The 17,006-nt window shown below is 45.8% G+C and overlaps 1 protein-coding gene across 1 annotated transcript in view; it reads left to right on the plus strand.

Moving 5' to 3' along the window:
- Positions 1-17,006, plus strand: part of BICRAL (BRD4 interacting chromatin remodeling complex associated protein like) — a 190,277-nt gene that overhangs the window by 72,137 nt on the left and 101,134 nt on the right. The gene's annotated exons all lie outside the window — the stretch shown is intronic.

Consider the following 17,006-nt stretch of genomic DNA (forward strand, 5'->3'; position numbering starts at 1 on the left):
ATCATCTAAGCTGAGTCAGCTATCACTTTTTGTAGAGTTCTTGCAATGAAAGAAAGAGGAGAATAAGTTTAAAGGAGTTCCTGATCCCATCTGATGAGGAAAGCATCTGACACTAGCCTGTTGCAACTGGGCCACTTTGAGCAGTATCTGACACTTCTTGTTCTGAGGAGACGTGAAGAGGTCTATTGCAGGGAAACACCACATCTTGAAAAGGTCTTGTGTAATTGTGATCTTCAGAGACCATTCATGTGGCCATAATTTGCAACTGAGTGAATCCACCAGCAAATTTAAATGGCCTAGCAGATAAGCTGCTGTTATAGATGAGCTCATTTTGAGAACCAGATGCCAGAGCTGGATCGGTTCTTGACACAAGAGCTGAGATCCCACTCCGCCTTGCTTGTTGACATAGTACATAGCAACCTGGTTGTCCATCTGGACATGAATGATCTGATTGAAGAGAAGATGACGGAAAGCTATTGTTGCTAGACAGATGACTCTGAGTTCGAGGAAATTGATACTGTGACTCTTCTCTGCCTGAATCCACACTCCTTGAGTCGACTGGTTCTGGCAATGTGCACTCCATCCCATCTTGGAAGCATCCATTGTCAATACTGTTGTTGGCTTTGGAGGCTGAAAAGGAGCCCCTTCCGTAAGGTGAGGTAGATGAGTCCACTATTTTAAATATTCGTTGATGTAAGCAGTCACTGGTATTTTTGTGGAGCGTGCATGATGATATTGTGACCAATGAGCTCTCAAATAGGCACATCTTTAACCTTGCTTGGAGGAGGACGTGCACTGTTGCAGCCATGTGATCTAGTAAAACTAGCATTGTCCTAGCTGTTGTTGCTCAAAGTATCAACATATCCTGAGCCAAGTGAATTAGAGTGTGCACTCTGGGTAGGGGCAAGTGTGCCAGAGCTAATGGCATGATCAGTAATGCCCTTATATACGCCAGGTGCTGTGTGGGTTGCAAAAGTGATTTTTCTGAGTTGATGAGGAAACCCAATGAATTTAGAACAGCGATTGTCATCTGCAATGCTTGGAGGACTATTTGTGGAGTGCAGCTGATGATGAGACAGTCGTCTAGATAAGGAAAAATGATATGACTGTGCTGACGAAGGTGGGCATATTTGGTGAAGACTTTGGGTGCAGAGATGAGACCGAACAGGAGAACTTTGTACTGGTAATGAACATTTTGCTTCATGAATTGAAGGTACTGGCGTGAACTTGGATGTATCGGGAAATGTAGATAAGCATCTATGAGGTCTAAAGATGCTAGCCAAGCTCCTTGATGTGAAAACAGCAGAATGTTCACCAGAGCTCACATGCGGAATTTTTTTTTTTAATGAGTTTGTTGAGTAGTCTGAAGTCTAGTATGGCTTGAAATTCCTCCAATTTGTTTGGTATGAGGAAATATTTGGAATAGAATCCGCTTCCTTTCTGATCTGGAGGTACCAATTTGATTACTTCAACTTGCAGCAACCTGTTCACCTGTACCTGTAGAATGCGAGAATGCGTATCTAACTTTCCACATTTTCTCGGTCCATTGGTTGGTGGATAATAGTGAAAACTGAACCAATAACCTTGTTTTATCACTTGTAGCACCCATGAGTCGGTTGTTACAATCCTTCAAGCATTGCTGAAAAGTAACAAACGACCTCCAACTGGAAGATTGGGTTGGAACTGCATGTCAAAAACTAGGTTTGACTTTTGCTGCTGAGGAGCAGTACCATGAGATTGTTTTCTATCATGACCAAACTTTGTCGAGAGATATTGTTTTTGCCTAGACTGCTTATTGTGGTTAGCAGATTCCTGATATTGATAAGATCTCTTATTAGAAAACCATGATTTACATTGATAGTACAGGAGATGCTTATAAGTAGTCTTAGAACTTTTCGACTGGTCTTCTTCCAGAGTGTCCAGTGTTGTGCATTCATCCTTAACACTGGTAATCATCTCTGCCACTTTAGGTCCAAAAAGGCTATCTCTTAGAGGGGAGATCTGCCACCTTATCAAACAGATCTTCAGTCAGAGCAGAGGAGCGTAACCAAGCCATGTGCCTTGTAGCTCTGGCAATAGTTGAATCGTGTACTGCTGTTTCATAACTGCCTGTATCATGAATTGAAAACAGAGTTCTTGATTTTGTATAATGGTAGGCAGCAAAGCGGCACTATTTGTACTTGAAGTATCTTATAGCTTAGCAATATTATCCGTTACAGTATATAAATATTGCACATAGTGGAAGGAATGTACTGCAATCCTGGTGTGTAGTATGGTGTTCTGATAAGACTTTTTGCCTAAGAGATCCATGCATTTGAGATCTTTATTTGTTGGATGGGATGTACTCTCTTTTCTCATCTTATGCTTCCTCATCGCCGATTTGACTACTGCAGACTGATGTGGAAGCTGGTGGTTGCCATGTCCTAAAATAGTCTGGACTTTGTATTTATTATCAAGAACGATTAGTAGAGTGAAAGTAAAAGGAGTGGACCAAATCTGTTTACGTTGATCCTGTAATAAGCTGAATGCGGAAGACTTGGCAGGTCTGTGCCTGCAATGCGTGGGACCCAATTATGATCCCTCTCATTGTAATCTGTGTTCACAGATATGAAAGAAAGCAATTTTGTGTTCGTGAGAAGCAGTAGAAATAAATTTGTGGCAGAGATAAGACTGGTCCATTGACATCAATGTTGGTAGCGGTCTCAGCTGCTGGTGCTGCATCTAACAGTAGGGACTCATTCACATCGAATGCCTCAGTCAGCCTCAGTTTCGAGCGTCGATAGAAGCTGTCGGGATCAGTCAATATCTCATCCTCTACTGAGGAAGAGGAAAGATTTGTCCTCATCTTCATCAGGCAGGAAGTATGGAGCACCGGCATCAAGCTCTTTGAGAGCATTGTGTTTGGATCATCAGTATCTTCAAAGCACCCCAGTTTGAGGACCACTCATTCTAAATGATATTGGAGAGGGCACAACAGCTTCCAAGGAGCCAAGACCTAGCTACTGATTCGCCTCAAGTAACTCGGGAAGGTGTGACCACGCGATTCCTCTGACTTTGTTGATGGCAACGTTCCAAGAGCAGCACTTGAAAAAGTTTTGAGGAATGGATTGAGAACTTTTTTTCTCAATACTGAAGTTGCTACTTTAATGGCATCAATGTCGAGGCTTGAAGTTACCAATATGATATTTGATACCCATTCAACTCCTGCATGGAATACATTTATACCAAGGCCTTGAAGAGCTTTGGAATCAGTGCCACCTGTTTCAGATTCAGAAAGAGGAAGACAGGCAAACATACGTAGAAAAGCTAAGAGAAGCTGGAAAAGGTGTCAGGAAAGCAAAGTGACAAATGGAAGAAAAGACGGCCAATATGGTAAAACTGGGGGAGAAGACGTTTTTCAGATACATAAGCAGTGCTTTTTTTGTAGAAAAAAAGGTGCCGGTACTCATTATGGGCGGGGCCACCACATATGGCTCCACCCCTATGATAGCCACACCCACATTAGCCACACCCCTTATACCAGCTATGGCGCATATAAACATACATCATTGAAAATATTATACTAGTATAGGAGAAAAAAATAACGTGATTTTTTTTCATTAGAAATAATTTCTGTAAGCTGTTACAGCTCCAGTATACCCAGTGCAAAGTAAGACAGCAGATGTAAGTTCTCAAATTGGACATATTTCAAACACTAAAATGAAAATAAAAAGATTTTTTCTACCTTTGTTGTCTGGTGACTGTTTTTCTTTCCATATTGGTCCCAGTCTCTGATTCTGCTGCTCTCTATCTGTTCCCTTAACTCCGTTTCCAGGGCTTCCTTTTCATTTATTTCTTTACTTTCCGCCTTTCTTCTTCATTTCTTGTCCTACATCCGTAAGTAAAAGCTGGGTCCTCCGCAGACTTCACCGTCCAGTGGATCCAGCTTCTGCCTATTTTCTTCATCTATGTGCAGATTTTCTCCTCTCTTCCTTTCCCCTCATCTCATCTCTCACTCTTCCCTTCCCTCCATCCATGTCCAGCATTTCTTCTCTCTCCCTTCCCTCTCCTCCATCCATGTCCTGCAACCCTCCTCTCACCTGCCCCCCCTCCATCCACCCATGTACAGCGATTCCCTTGGCTCCCCTGCCCCCCTCCAGCCATCCATACCCACCCCGCAATTCCCTTCACTCCCCTGCCCTCCCCCTCCAGCCATCCATACCCACCCAGCGATTCCCTTGGCTCCCATGTCCCCCCCTCCAGCCATCTATACCCACCCTGCGATTCCCTTCGCTCCCCTGTCCCCCCTCCAGCCATCCATATCCACCCCGCGATTCCCTTCGCTCCTCTGCCCCCCCTCCAGCCATCCATACCCACCCAGTGATTCCCTTCGCTCCCCTGCCCCCCCTCCAGCCATCCATACCCACCCCGTGATTCCCTTCGCTCCCCTGTCCCCCCTCCAGCCATCCATACCCACCCTGTGATTCCCTTCGCTCCCCTGTCTCCCCCTCCAGCCATCCATACCCACCCCGCGATTCCCTTCGCTCCCCTGTCTCCCCTCCAGCCATCCATACCCACCCCGCGATTCCCTTCGCTCCCCTGTCCCCCCCTCCAGCCATCCATACCCACCCCGCAATTCCCTTCGCTCCCCTGTCCCCCCTCCAGCCATCCATACCCACCCCGTGATTCCCTTCGCTCCTCTGCCCCCCTCCAGCCCTCCATACCCATCCCGCGATTCCTTTCATTCCCCTGCCCCCCCCTCCAGCCCTCCATACCCATCCCATGATTCCCTTGGCTCCCCTGCCCCCCCTCCAGCCATCCATACCCACCCAGCGATTCCCTTGGCTCCCCTGCCCCCCCTCCAGCCATCCATACTCATCCCGCGATTTCCTTCGCTCCCCTGCCCCCCCCAGCCATCCATCCCCACCCCGCGATTCCCTTCGCTCCCCTGCCCGGCATCTATACCCACTCTGCGATTCTCCTTGATCCCCTGCCTCCGTCGCAGCTGCCGTAGTGAAAGGCCATCAGCCTTCCCTTCATTTCCTGTCAGTGTCCCGCCTTCTTCTGACGTCATTGCGCGAGGGCGGGGCACGACAGGAAATGAAGGGAAGGCTGACGGCCTTTCACTATGGCAGCTGCGACCGAGGCAGGGGAGCAAGGAGAATCGCGGAATGGGTATGGATGCCGGGCAGGGGAGCGAAGGGAATCGCGGGGTGGCTGGACGGGGGGCAGGGGAGCGAATGGAATCACGGGATGGACATGGATGGCTGGAGGGGGAGGGCAGGGGAGCGGATGGGGGGGGCAGAAACCTCAATGGAATGGGAGCTTGAGAGCCCTGAGGAGGGCAGCACCTGAAGAGAATATAAGCTGTTTCTTAATCATCTTTATCTACTAGCTAACTAGCTGACCTAGAAGAGCTTCTTGACCCCTGATGCAGGCGTTTGTACGCCGAAACACGGCCCGTGTCGGGTATTCATCATTAATAAAGGATTGCATTTTTCCCATTCCTGAAGGCCCAGTGTTTACTTTTTCTGTTTGTTTGGTTGCTTTTGTATGCTGCTTTCCCTCTGTTTTGGGGCTTTTCTACAGGCATGTCATGTCAGACAAATCTGATTGATTTCTTTGACTGGGTGACCAAGCAGACGTGTGAGGGGCGCTAGATGTGGTGTACTTGGCTTTTAGCAAAGCATTTGACACGGTTTCGCACAGGTGACTGATAAATAAACTAAGTGTCCTCGGTATGGGGCCTAAAGTGACTGTCTGGGTTAAGAACTGGTTAAATGGGAGGAGACAGAGGGTAGTGATAAATGGAACGTGTTCTGAGGAAAGGGATGTTATCAGTGGTGTGCCGCAGGGATTGATCCTCAAGCTGGACCTTTTTAACATCTTTGTGAGTGATATTGTGGAAGGGCTGTCTGGTAAGGTTTGTCTCTTTGTGGATGATACCAAACTCTGTAATAGGGTGTGGATGGCATGAGGAAGGATCTAGCAAAGCTTGAAGACTGGTCTGAAAATTGGCAACTAAGTTTTAATGCTAAGAAATGCAGGGTCATGCACTTGGATTACAGTAATCCAACGGAACAGCACAGTATAGGGGGTGAAGTGCTTCTGTGTATGGAAGAAGAACAGGACTTGGGGGTGATTGTGTCTGAAGACCTTAAGGTGGCCAAGCAGGTAGAAAAGGTGACGGTCAAAGCCAGAAGGATGCTTGGGTGCATAAGGAAAGGGATGACCAGCAGGAACAAAGAGGTGATGGTGCCCTTGTATAAGTCTCTGGTGAGGCCCCATTTGGAGTACTTCATGCAATTCTGGAGACCACACCTACAGAAGGATATAAACAGGATGGAGTTGGTCCATAGGGCGGCTACCAAATTGGTAAACTGTCTCTGTCATAAAATATATGGGAACAGGCTCATGAACCTCAACATATATATGCTGGAAGAGAGGCAGGAGAGAGGGGATATGATAGAGATGTTTAAATACCTCAGTGGTGTTAATTCACAGGAGTTGAGCCTTCTCCAAATGAAGGAAAACTCTAGAATGAGAGGGCATAGGATGAAGTTAAGAAGAATAGGCTTATGAAGAAGCTAAGAAAATACAGTTTCACAGAAGGATGGTGGATGCGTGGAATGGAGGTCATGGAGACAAGGACTGTGTCGGAATTTAAGAAAGCATGGGATCCCTTCGGAAGAGCTAGTGGTTACTGAGGAAGGGCAGACTGGATGGGCCATTTGGCTTTTATCTGCCATCATGATTCTATGCTTCTGTTGATCTGGTGTATGGGGAGGTCCCCAGTGCCTTGGCACCCAGTCAGTTGCTTGAGGTAGGCAGAGACTTAGATATCGCCTATTGAAGACTTTTATGGGTCTGAATCAGAATGCTTCGAAGCATCTGAAGAACAGGCAGGAGTCATCTTGGAGGTAGAGTCTACCAGTCTACCAGAAGATTGCGTTGGAAGCAAAAATGCATAGTAAAATCTTTTTTGGCATATTAAAAGCAAGAAGCCAGCAAAAGAATTGGTTGGACTGCTAGAGGACCGAGGGGTAAAAAGGGCACTCGGAGAAGACAAGGCCATAGCAGAGAGATTTAAATGAATTCTTTGCTTCGGTCTTCACTGAGGAAGATGTGGGAGAGATACCGGTACCAGAAATGGTGTTCAGTGCTGACGAGTCAGAGAAACTGAATCAAATCTCTGTAAACCTGGAAGATGTAATGGGGCAATTTGACAAATTGAAGAGTAGCAAATTGCCAGGACTGGATGGTATACATCCCAGAGTATTTATCTTTAAAATCAAGCAGGGTACCGGAAGATTGGAGGGTGGCCAATGCAACACCGATTTTTAAAGAGAGTTCTAGAGGTGATCCAGGAAATTACAGACCGGTGAGTCTGACGTCAGTGCTGAGCAAAATGGTAGATACTATTATAAAGAACAAAATTACAAAGCATATTCAAAAGCATGGATTAATGAGACAAAGCCAACATGGATTTAGTGAAGGGAAATCTTGCCTCACCAATCTATTACATTTCTTTGAAGGGGTGAACAAACATGTAGATAAAGGTGAGCCAGTCGATATTGTGTATCTGGATTTTCAAAACGCATTTGACAAAGTACTTCATGAAAGACTCCAGAGGAAATCGGAGAGTCATGGGATAGGAGGTAGTGTTCTATTGTGGATAAAAAACTGGTTGAAGGATAGAAAACAGAGAGTAGGCTTAAATGGTCAGTATTCTCAATGGAGAAGGGTAGATAGTCGGGTTCCCCAGGGACTGTGTTGGGACTGCTTTTTAACATATTTATAAATGATCTAGATATGGGAATAACTAGTGATGTAATTAAATTTGCCAATGACAGAAAGTTATTCAAAGTTGTTAAATCGCAAGAGAATTGTGAAAAATTGCAAGAGGACCTTACAAGACTGGGAGACTGGGCATCCAAATGGCAGATGATGTTTAATGTGAGCAAGTGCAAAGTGATGCATGTGGGATAGAGGAACCCGAACTATAGCTACGTGATGCAAGGTTCTGCATTAGGAATCACTGACCAGGAAAAGGATCTAGGAGCCATCGTTGATGATACTTTGAAACCCTCTGCTCAGTGTGCGGCGGTGGCAAAGAAAGCAAATAGATGTTAGGTATTATTAGGAAAAGAATGGAAAACAAAAAATGATGACATTATAATGCCTATGTATTGGTCTATGGTGCTATTGCAGCTCGAATATTGTGTTAAATTCTGGTCACTTCATCTAATGAAAGATATAGTGGAATTAGAAAAGGTACAGAGAAGGGAGACAAAAATGATAAAGGGGGTGGGACGACTTCTTTATGAGGAAAGGCTAGTGGCTAGGGCTCTTCAGCTTGGAGAAGAGATGGCTGAGGGGAGATATGATAGAGTTCTATAAAATAATGAGCGGAGTTGAATTGGTGGACGTGAATCGCTTGTTTACTCTTTCCAAAAATACTAGGACTAGGGGGCACACAATGAAGCTACAAAGTAGTAAATTTAAAACGAATTGGAGAAAATATTTCTTTACTCATTGTGTAATTAAGCTCTGGAATTCATTGACAGGGAATGTAGTAAAAGCAGTTAGCAGGGTTTAAAATAAGGTTTGGATAACTTCTTAAATGAAAAGTCCATAAGCCATTATTAAAATGGACTTGGGAAAATCAACTGCTTATTTCTAGGATAAGCAGCATAAAATGTATTGTACTGTTTTGGGATCTTGCCAGGTACTTGTGACCTGGATTGGCCACTGTTGGAAAGAGAATACTGGGCTTGATGAACCTTCGGTCTGTCCCAGTATGGCAACACTTATGTACTTATGTAGTCTATCAGATCCCTCATCTCTCCACGTGAGTGGCACATAAGTACATAAGTAATGCCACACTGGGAAAAGACCTAGGGTCCATCGAGCCCAGCATCCTGTCCACGACAGCGGCCAATCCAGGCCAAGGGCACCTGGCGAGCTTCCCAAATGTACAAACATTCTATACATGTTATTCCTGGAATTGTGGATTTTTCCCAAGTCCATTTAGTAGTGGTTTATGGACTTGTCCTTTAGGAAACCGTCCAACCCCTTTTTAAACTCTGCTAAGCTAACCGCCTTCACCAGGTACTCCGGCAATGAATTCCAGAGTTTAATTATGCGTTGGGTGAAGAAAAACTTTCTCTGATTTGTTTTACATTTACTACACTGTAGTTTCATCGCATGCTCCCTAGTCCTAATATTTTTGGAAAGCGTGAACAGACGCTTCACATCCACCTGTTCCACTCCACTCATTATTTTATATACCTCTATCATGTCTCCCCTCAGCCGTCTCTTCTCCAAGCTGAATAGCCCTAGCCTCCTTAGTCTTTCTTCTTAGGGAAGTCGTCCCATCCCCGCTATCATTTTAGTCGCCCTTCACTGCACCTTTTCCAATTCTACTATATCTTTCTTGAGATGCGGCGACCAGAATTGAACACAATACTCAAGGTGCAGTCGCACCATGGAGCGATACAACGGCATTATAACATCCTCACACCTGTTTTCCATACCTTTCCTAATAATACCCAACATTCTATTCGCTTTCCTAGCCGCAGCAGCACACTGAGCAGAAGGTTTCAGTGTATTATCGACGAAGACACCCAGATCTTCTCTGGAAGTGCTCCTGTTTAGTTATTAGGGAAATGGCTAAGGCGGTCCCATTTTCTTTAGAGAAAGAGGAAGGACATAGGTCAGAAATATTGGACATTCTACAATTCCTTGACAACCTCCCCCCCATGGAGCTGTGACAGTGCCTGTTAATAAGAAGGTCAATTCTATGTGTAGATCTCAGGCCCTGGGTTTGAAGAAGCTGCAGCTTTTTCACCATTCTATGGTGGTCAAATCTGCTTTCAAAAGAGCCAAGAGTACAAAGACTCACTCCTCAGTGCCCCCAGGGAGAGGACCTTGTAGTCTTTTAGGAAAAAAATGTTCTGTGCTTTGCCTTCTACTAGCTCTTCATGAACATGTACTTACAGAATATTGTTCACAATGTAGCAGTTTGTTGACACTCTCCCTTGGGAAAAGGCTAATGAACTCCATGAGCTAATAACCAAGGTAAAAGAGAGTAGGAAATACGTGGTCTGTGTGACTTATGTTTTCAGTACAATATTGAGAGCCTCCACAATGAGGATTAATACCCAGAGAATTGCATAGCTTTGGGCCTCAAGCTCAAGATAGGAGAAGCATGCTGATGTGCCATGCCACGGAGAGGATCTCTTCAGAGATAATGTACAGGAAGCTGCTACCCTCATCAAGCAGCACTCAGATACTCTTAAGACCTTCTCCAGGCTCACTTCTGACCCACCCTCCTTTTCTAGGAGGTTTTATAGCAGTGGGTAATGGAGATCCTAGTACTATCTTCTTCCTTCTCTTTCCTCCCAAACAACTCGGGAACCTCGATCTTGTATAAGACATCCAGGAGCCCAGAAGCTCCATCTAGCTGCAAGAATGGGGTTTTAACTGTCTCCAGCAGTGTGTAACTTTGTTCCCCTTAGCCTCACCAGTGACTTGTTCCGGGGCATTATCACCTCCTCCATTCTTCTGGTTATGCTTCTCTCTATATAGCCTAGCATCTTTCTGACTTTGACTGGTATCTTGTCACATTGTTTCTCCACCTTGTGATCCTTGTACGCTAGCACCCAGCGGTCTCTTTGTTGGTCCATGCACATCAGTCTCTCTCCTATTTCAGCATCTCTGGATTTTTGCACCCAAAATGCATCAGTCTGTATTTCTTTACCTTAATGCTTAACTGCCAAGCATTTTACCATACTTCTAATTTTTGTAGATCACATCTGCTGTTGTTTACTCCCTCCTGGGTTTCTACTCTGCTGCAAATATTTGTGTCACCTGAAAAAAGGCAAAAATTTCCTTCTGAGCCTTTGGTAATATCACTCTCAAAGTCCTTGAACAGAATCAATTCCAGGCCTGTTCCTTGAGGCACACCACTAAATTTCTTCTGAGTGAATTCCATTTCTCCAAGGACAAGCTAGGTGAAATCACCACACTCATGGGGTGACATCATCTGACACAGCTCTGCACAGGAACTGCTCTCCAACAACTTCCAAAAGCATTTGAGGGTGATGCAGTGCACATGTGTCCACACTTTCCCGCCTGCCGCTGCTGTGCAGGGCCAAGTCAGTGTGTCTTTTTCCACAGAGCAGTGAGGTTTCATTAATCTACCCTCAGCTCATGCCTCTTTCTTCTTAGTTCAGTTTTTGCATTGAAATTTGCTTTCTCTCATGTAAGTGCTCGTGCAAGGCCAGCGCCTACCTTCCTTTTCAGTTCCTCAGTCAGGTTTTGTAATTTCTTAAGTTTCCTTTCTTTTACATGGCATAGTAGACACCCTTAGGCCTTGAGCATTCTGGGTAGGGTACTTTTTCCAACATGGTGTCACGTACCTGAGACATCAAGTTTGGAGCGTAGCCTTCTCCCCTCAAACAAACTTTATACTTCCCTTCTGATTTCTGCACTTTGGTGCGCCTACACTTTGGGTGCCCCTACACTTTGGGCACGCCTATTATGACATCAGACACCTTCACTTTAAAACCAGGAACCTCCCTGCTTCATTGCCTCAGTTGCAACCTTCTTGGTGCCTGGTGCATTTATCGTGTTGTGTTCTGTCTGACCTTACTACTGCCTGGACATGACCTCTGCTGGATCGCTGCCTGACCTGACTACTGCCTGGAACTGACTACTGCTGGTTCGCCAACTGCCTTGACCACTGCCTGGTACTGACTTCTGCTCTGCGCTGTCTTCGCCTCCTTCTGTCTGAGCGAAATCCTCTTCCTCACCTGACTTTCTAAGTCCTGTTGGCCACCTGAACCCAGAGGCTCAACCGCTGGGGAACGGTGGTCGCCACAGGTGAATTGTTGGGTTTCTGACTGCTGGTCCTTGGATCAGCACAAGGGCTCACTTCTACTCTTGACAGTGTGACAGATAGCTGAGGTCATGATCTGATCAGACAAGCCCGACCTACCTGACCTAGGGCAGATGGTGCAGCAGCAGTCTCAACTGCGTCAGTTATCGGGAGTTCTCCTAGATGTTTGTTCCCAGCTTTCTGCTATCCGGGTGCAGCACTGAACAGCAGGGCCACCGGTAGGTGCCTCCGCACCCAGTCTGGGTCCCTGAACCGCCTCGATTTGATGGATCTCCTAATGCCTGTCAGGGATTCCTCAACCAGTATCTCATGCATTTTGAGCTCCAGCCTGTGTCTTTCCCCACAGATCGCATTAAGGTTGTCTACGTAATATCCCTCCTTGCGGGTCAAGCCCTAGCCTGGGCCTCTCCCCTGTGGTAACAGCAGGATCCCATCCTCATTGATTTTGGGGCTTTTCTTCATTGCTTCAGGATGGTGTTTGATTAACTTGGGCGTCTCTCTTCGGCCGCTAGCGAGCTCCTCTGGCTTCAACAAGGGAACCTCTCCATTGGAGCCTATGCCATTTGTTTTCAGACCCTTGCGTCTGAGTTGCGCTGGAACCGAGAAGCTCTGTTGGTTATCTTTTGGCAGGGGCTTGCTGAGCGTACATAGAATCTCTGACTTTTGTAGCACTACAAGTTTGACAGAGCCAGCAGTTATCGGCTCCACAGATGTTGAGATGTGGTTTCGACCATAATTGTTAAACCCATGGTATGCCTCAATGTACTCTAGCTTCCCAGTAGTCCCAGCCTAGCAGATGTCATTACTATCACCCCTTCCCTCAAGAAGTCTCTGACTTGGTGGTTCATTTGCAGCAGTTTGGCCAGGGACTACCATTCCAAATTCCTCCACCTCACAAGACACTAATGACAGATGTATCGAACCTGGGCTGGTGGGATCATGTAAATGGGCTCCACACCCAAGGACAGTGGTCCATTACTACTACTTACTACTACTTATCATTTCTAAAGCGCTACTAGACGTATGCAGCGCTGTACACTTTAACATGAAAAGACAGTCCCTGCTCAACAGAGCTTACAATCTAATTAGGACAGACAAACAGGACAAACAAGAGATAAGGGAATATTAAAGTGAGGATGATAAAATAAGGGTTCTGAACAAGTGAATAAGAGTTAGGAGTTAAAAGCAGCATCAAAAAGGTAGGCTTTTAGCTTAGATTTGAAGATGGCCAGAGATGGAGCTTGATGTACCGGCTCAGGAAGTCTATTTCAGGCATATGCTGAAGTAAGATAAAAGGAACAGAGCCTGGAGTTAGCAGTGGAGGAGAAGGGTGCAGATAAGAGAGATTTACCCAGTGAACGGAGTTCCCGGGGAGGAATGTAGGGAGAGATGAGAGTGGAGAGGTACTGAGGAGCTTCAGAGTGAATGCACTTATAGGTCAATAAGAGGAGTTTAAATTGTATGCGGAAACGGATAGGAAGCCAGTGAAGTGACTTGAGGAGAGGGCTAATATGAGCATAACGACACTGGTGGAATATTAGTCGTGCAGCAGAATTTTGAACAGATTGAAGAGGAGAGAGATAGCTAAGTGGGAGACCTGTGAGAAGCAAGTTGCAATAGTCTAAGCGAGAGGTGATGAGTGTGGATGAGGGTTCTGCTAGTGTTCTCAGAAAGGAAAGGGTGAATTTTGATGATATTATAGAGAAAGAAATGACAGATTTTAGCAGTCTGCTGAATATGTGCAGAGAAGGAGAGGGAGCAGTCGAAGATGACCCCAATGTTACGAGCTGATGAGACAGGAAGGATGAGAGTGTTATCCACAGTAATAGAGAATGGGGGAGGAGGAAAGGTTGGTTTAGGGGGAAAGATGAGAAGCTCAGTCTTGGTCATGTTTAGTTTCAGATGGCGCTGAGACATCCAGGCAGCAATGTCAGACAGGCAGGCTGATACTTTGGCCTGGATTTCGTCTGAGATTTCTGTTGTGGAGAGGTAGATCTGGGAGTCATCAGTGTAAGGATGATACTGAAAACCATGAGATGAGATCAGAGTACCAAGGGGAGAAGTATAGATGAAGAAAAGAAGGGGTCCCAGGACAGATCCCTGAGGTACACCAACTGACAGTGGGATAGAAGTAGAGGAGGATCCACTTGAGTATACACTAAAGGTACGCTGGAAGAAATAAGAAGAAAACCAGGAAAGAACAGAGCCCTGAAATCCAAGTGAGGACAGTGTATCAAGGAGAGACAGCACCAAATCAACCTCCTAGAGTTATGGGCCATATGGAACGCTCTAAAGACTTTCAGAGACTGACTACTGAATCAAATTGTTCTCATTCAAACAGAGAATCAGGTTGTGATACTCTATATCAACAAGCAGAGAGGCATAGGTTCATACCTTCTGTTTCAGGAAACAGAATGTGATGCTGGGCAACCTGTATGGGATGGTGATTGGAGCCACCTATCTAGCTAGGAAAAGCAATAGTCTGGTAGACAGGCTGAGTTGGGTCATATAACCACATGAGTGATCACTGAACATAAGCGCAGCTTGGGAGATCTTCCGAGAGTTGGTCACCCCCTCAGTAGACTTCTTTGCCATTCATCTGAACCACAAAGTCCTCAAGTACTGCTCCAAACTGGTAGTGCCCAGCAGTCTAACCTTTGATGTTGTTCTCCTCAGTTGGGGGAAGGGCCGTCTCTACGTGTGTCCTCCAACACCTCTCATAGTGAAAACTTTCCTAAAACTGAAGCAAGGCAGGGGAACTGTGATCCTCATCACCCTGTTCTGGCTGAGACAACTATGGTTCCCCCTGCTCCTGGAATTAGCTTGCTAGGACTTTTGGAGACTGGAATGCTTTCTGACCCTCATCACTCAGAATGTGGGATCCCTTTTGTATACCAATCTCAGTCCACATGGCTTGGATGTTCAGAGGCTAGAAGTTGATTTGTTGCACCTGCCAGAGTAGGGAAGCCCCATTTCTAGTATTACATCTTGCCGTTTGGCCTTGCGTCCACCCCCAGAGTTTTTACAAAGTGTCTTTTTGTAGTCACAGTGCAGTGCAGGCTCAGGGTGCATGTGTTTCCCTACCTGGACAATAATTTGGTCAAGAGCACATCAAAGGAAGGTGCTCAAGAGTCGATGCAGAGAACTGTTTGGGTGTTGGAGCTACTAGGATTTGTTATCAACTATCCCAAGTCCCATCTACTCCTGGTACAACAATTAGAGTACTTAGGAACTCTGCTAGACATAGTTCAAGCTCGAGCCTATCTACCTCTGGCATGGGCAGATGCCCTCGTTGCCATCTCCACTCAGGTTCAGAGCAGGCAGCAGGTCACAGATTGGCAGATGTTGAGATTGTTGGGCCACAAGGCCTCCACTATGCATGTCAGTCCCATGTCTCACCTTCATTTGAGGAACACCCATTGGACTGTTGTTTCACCGTGGCATCAAGCCACTGGGAATATTGCAGATGTTATCTTCATTACTCTGGAGTTGGTCCAGTCACTTCTCTGGTGGATGATTCTGCCCAATTTGGTCCTGGGATTCCCATTCCATATTCCACCACTTCAGTAGGTGTTGACCATGGGTGCATTCAGCCTGGAGTGTGGAGCCCATTTAGACAGGCTTCACATTCAGTATGTTTGGTCTACTCAGGGACCAATTATCACATCAATCTCCTAGAACTCTGAGCAATATGGAACGCTGTAAGGGTATTCAAAGAACAGCTGTAGAACCAAATTACTGTACTCTAATTCAAGCAGACAACCAAGTTGCCATGTGTTATGTCAACAAGCATGTGGGTATGAGATCCTACCCCTTGTGTTAGGAAGTGGTCAGGACATGGCAGTGGGCAACCATTCATGGCATGGTGCTCCAGGCCTCACACTTGGCAGGGAAACAGAGCAGACTGGCAGACAGACTGAGCAGGGTGATGCAATTGCACAACTGGTCTCTCAATATGGGCGTTGCCCACAAGATCTTCCAAGAGTGAGGCACTCCCTTGGTCAATCTTTTTGCCACTTATCTCAACAACAAACTCTCCCAGTTCTATTCAAGGCTCAGATCACATGGCAGACTAGCAACAGATGTCTTTCACCTGCATTGGGAAAAAGGTCTTCTGTATGCATATCCTCTGATGTCTCTCATAGAGAAAACTTTACTGAAACTCAGTCAAGACCAAGGAACAATCCTAATCGCTCCTTATTGGCCAAGGCAGATATGGTTTCCTCTTCTTCTGGAGTTATCCTCTGAAGATCCATGGAGATTGAACTGTTTTCCGACCCTCATCACACAGAATGAAGGATCCCTTCTGCATCCCAGTCTCCAATCCCTAGCCCTCACGGCTTGGATGTTGAGAGCATAGAATTTGGGTCCTTAGATTTGTCTGAGGGTGTCTCTTGCATCTTGCTGGCTTCCAGAAAAGACACCATTAAGCGGTGTTACTCTTTTAAGTGGAGAAAGTTTGCCATCTGGTGTGAGGGGAAGACCTTAGATCCCTCACTTGCCCTACACAAAATCTGCGTAAATACCTCCTGTACCTCTCTGAGTCTGGTTTAAAAAACAACTTAGAAAGGCTTCATCTCAGCACAATTAGTGCTTATCTTCATGTAGGAGGTAAGCCCATCTCTGTACAGCCTCTAGTTGTTCTCTTTATGATAGGTTTGCTATTGACAAAGCTTTCTGTCAAACCTCTCACCGTGTCTTGGGATCCCAACATTGTCCTCACTGAGTTGATGAAAGCTCCTTTGGAGCCACTTAATTCATAAGAACATAAGACCCATACTGGGTCAGACCAATGATCCATCTAGCCCAGTATCCTGCTTCCAATCCAGGTCACAAGTACCTGGCAGAAATCCAATCAGTAGCAACATTCCATGTTTTTAATCCTGGGATAAGCAGTTGCTTCACCCGCGTCTATCTCTTGCCTTATGAGGAAGTGGTCATGTCCTATAGACTCCCTTACAGCCTGCCATTCATTTGCCTATGTTTATGAGCTTAGTGATGAAAATCAGTGCTAAGCTCCTAACTTATTTCCCTGCAGAAATCTGCCCTTGTTGCCACCTACTTTCTGTGCTCCTAAACTTAGGAGTTTAGTGAAATATTGAGCATAAATTTAGATACTCGGCCG

Source organism: Microcaecilia unicolor, chromosome 3 (genome assembly GCF_901765095.1).
Source record: "Microcaecilia unicolor chromosome 3, aMicUni1.1, whole genome shotgun sequence".
In the NCBI taxonomy this organism is placed as follows: Eukaryota; Metazoa; Chordata; class Amphibia; order Gymnophiona; family Siphonopidae; genus Microcaecilia; species Microcaecilia unicolor.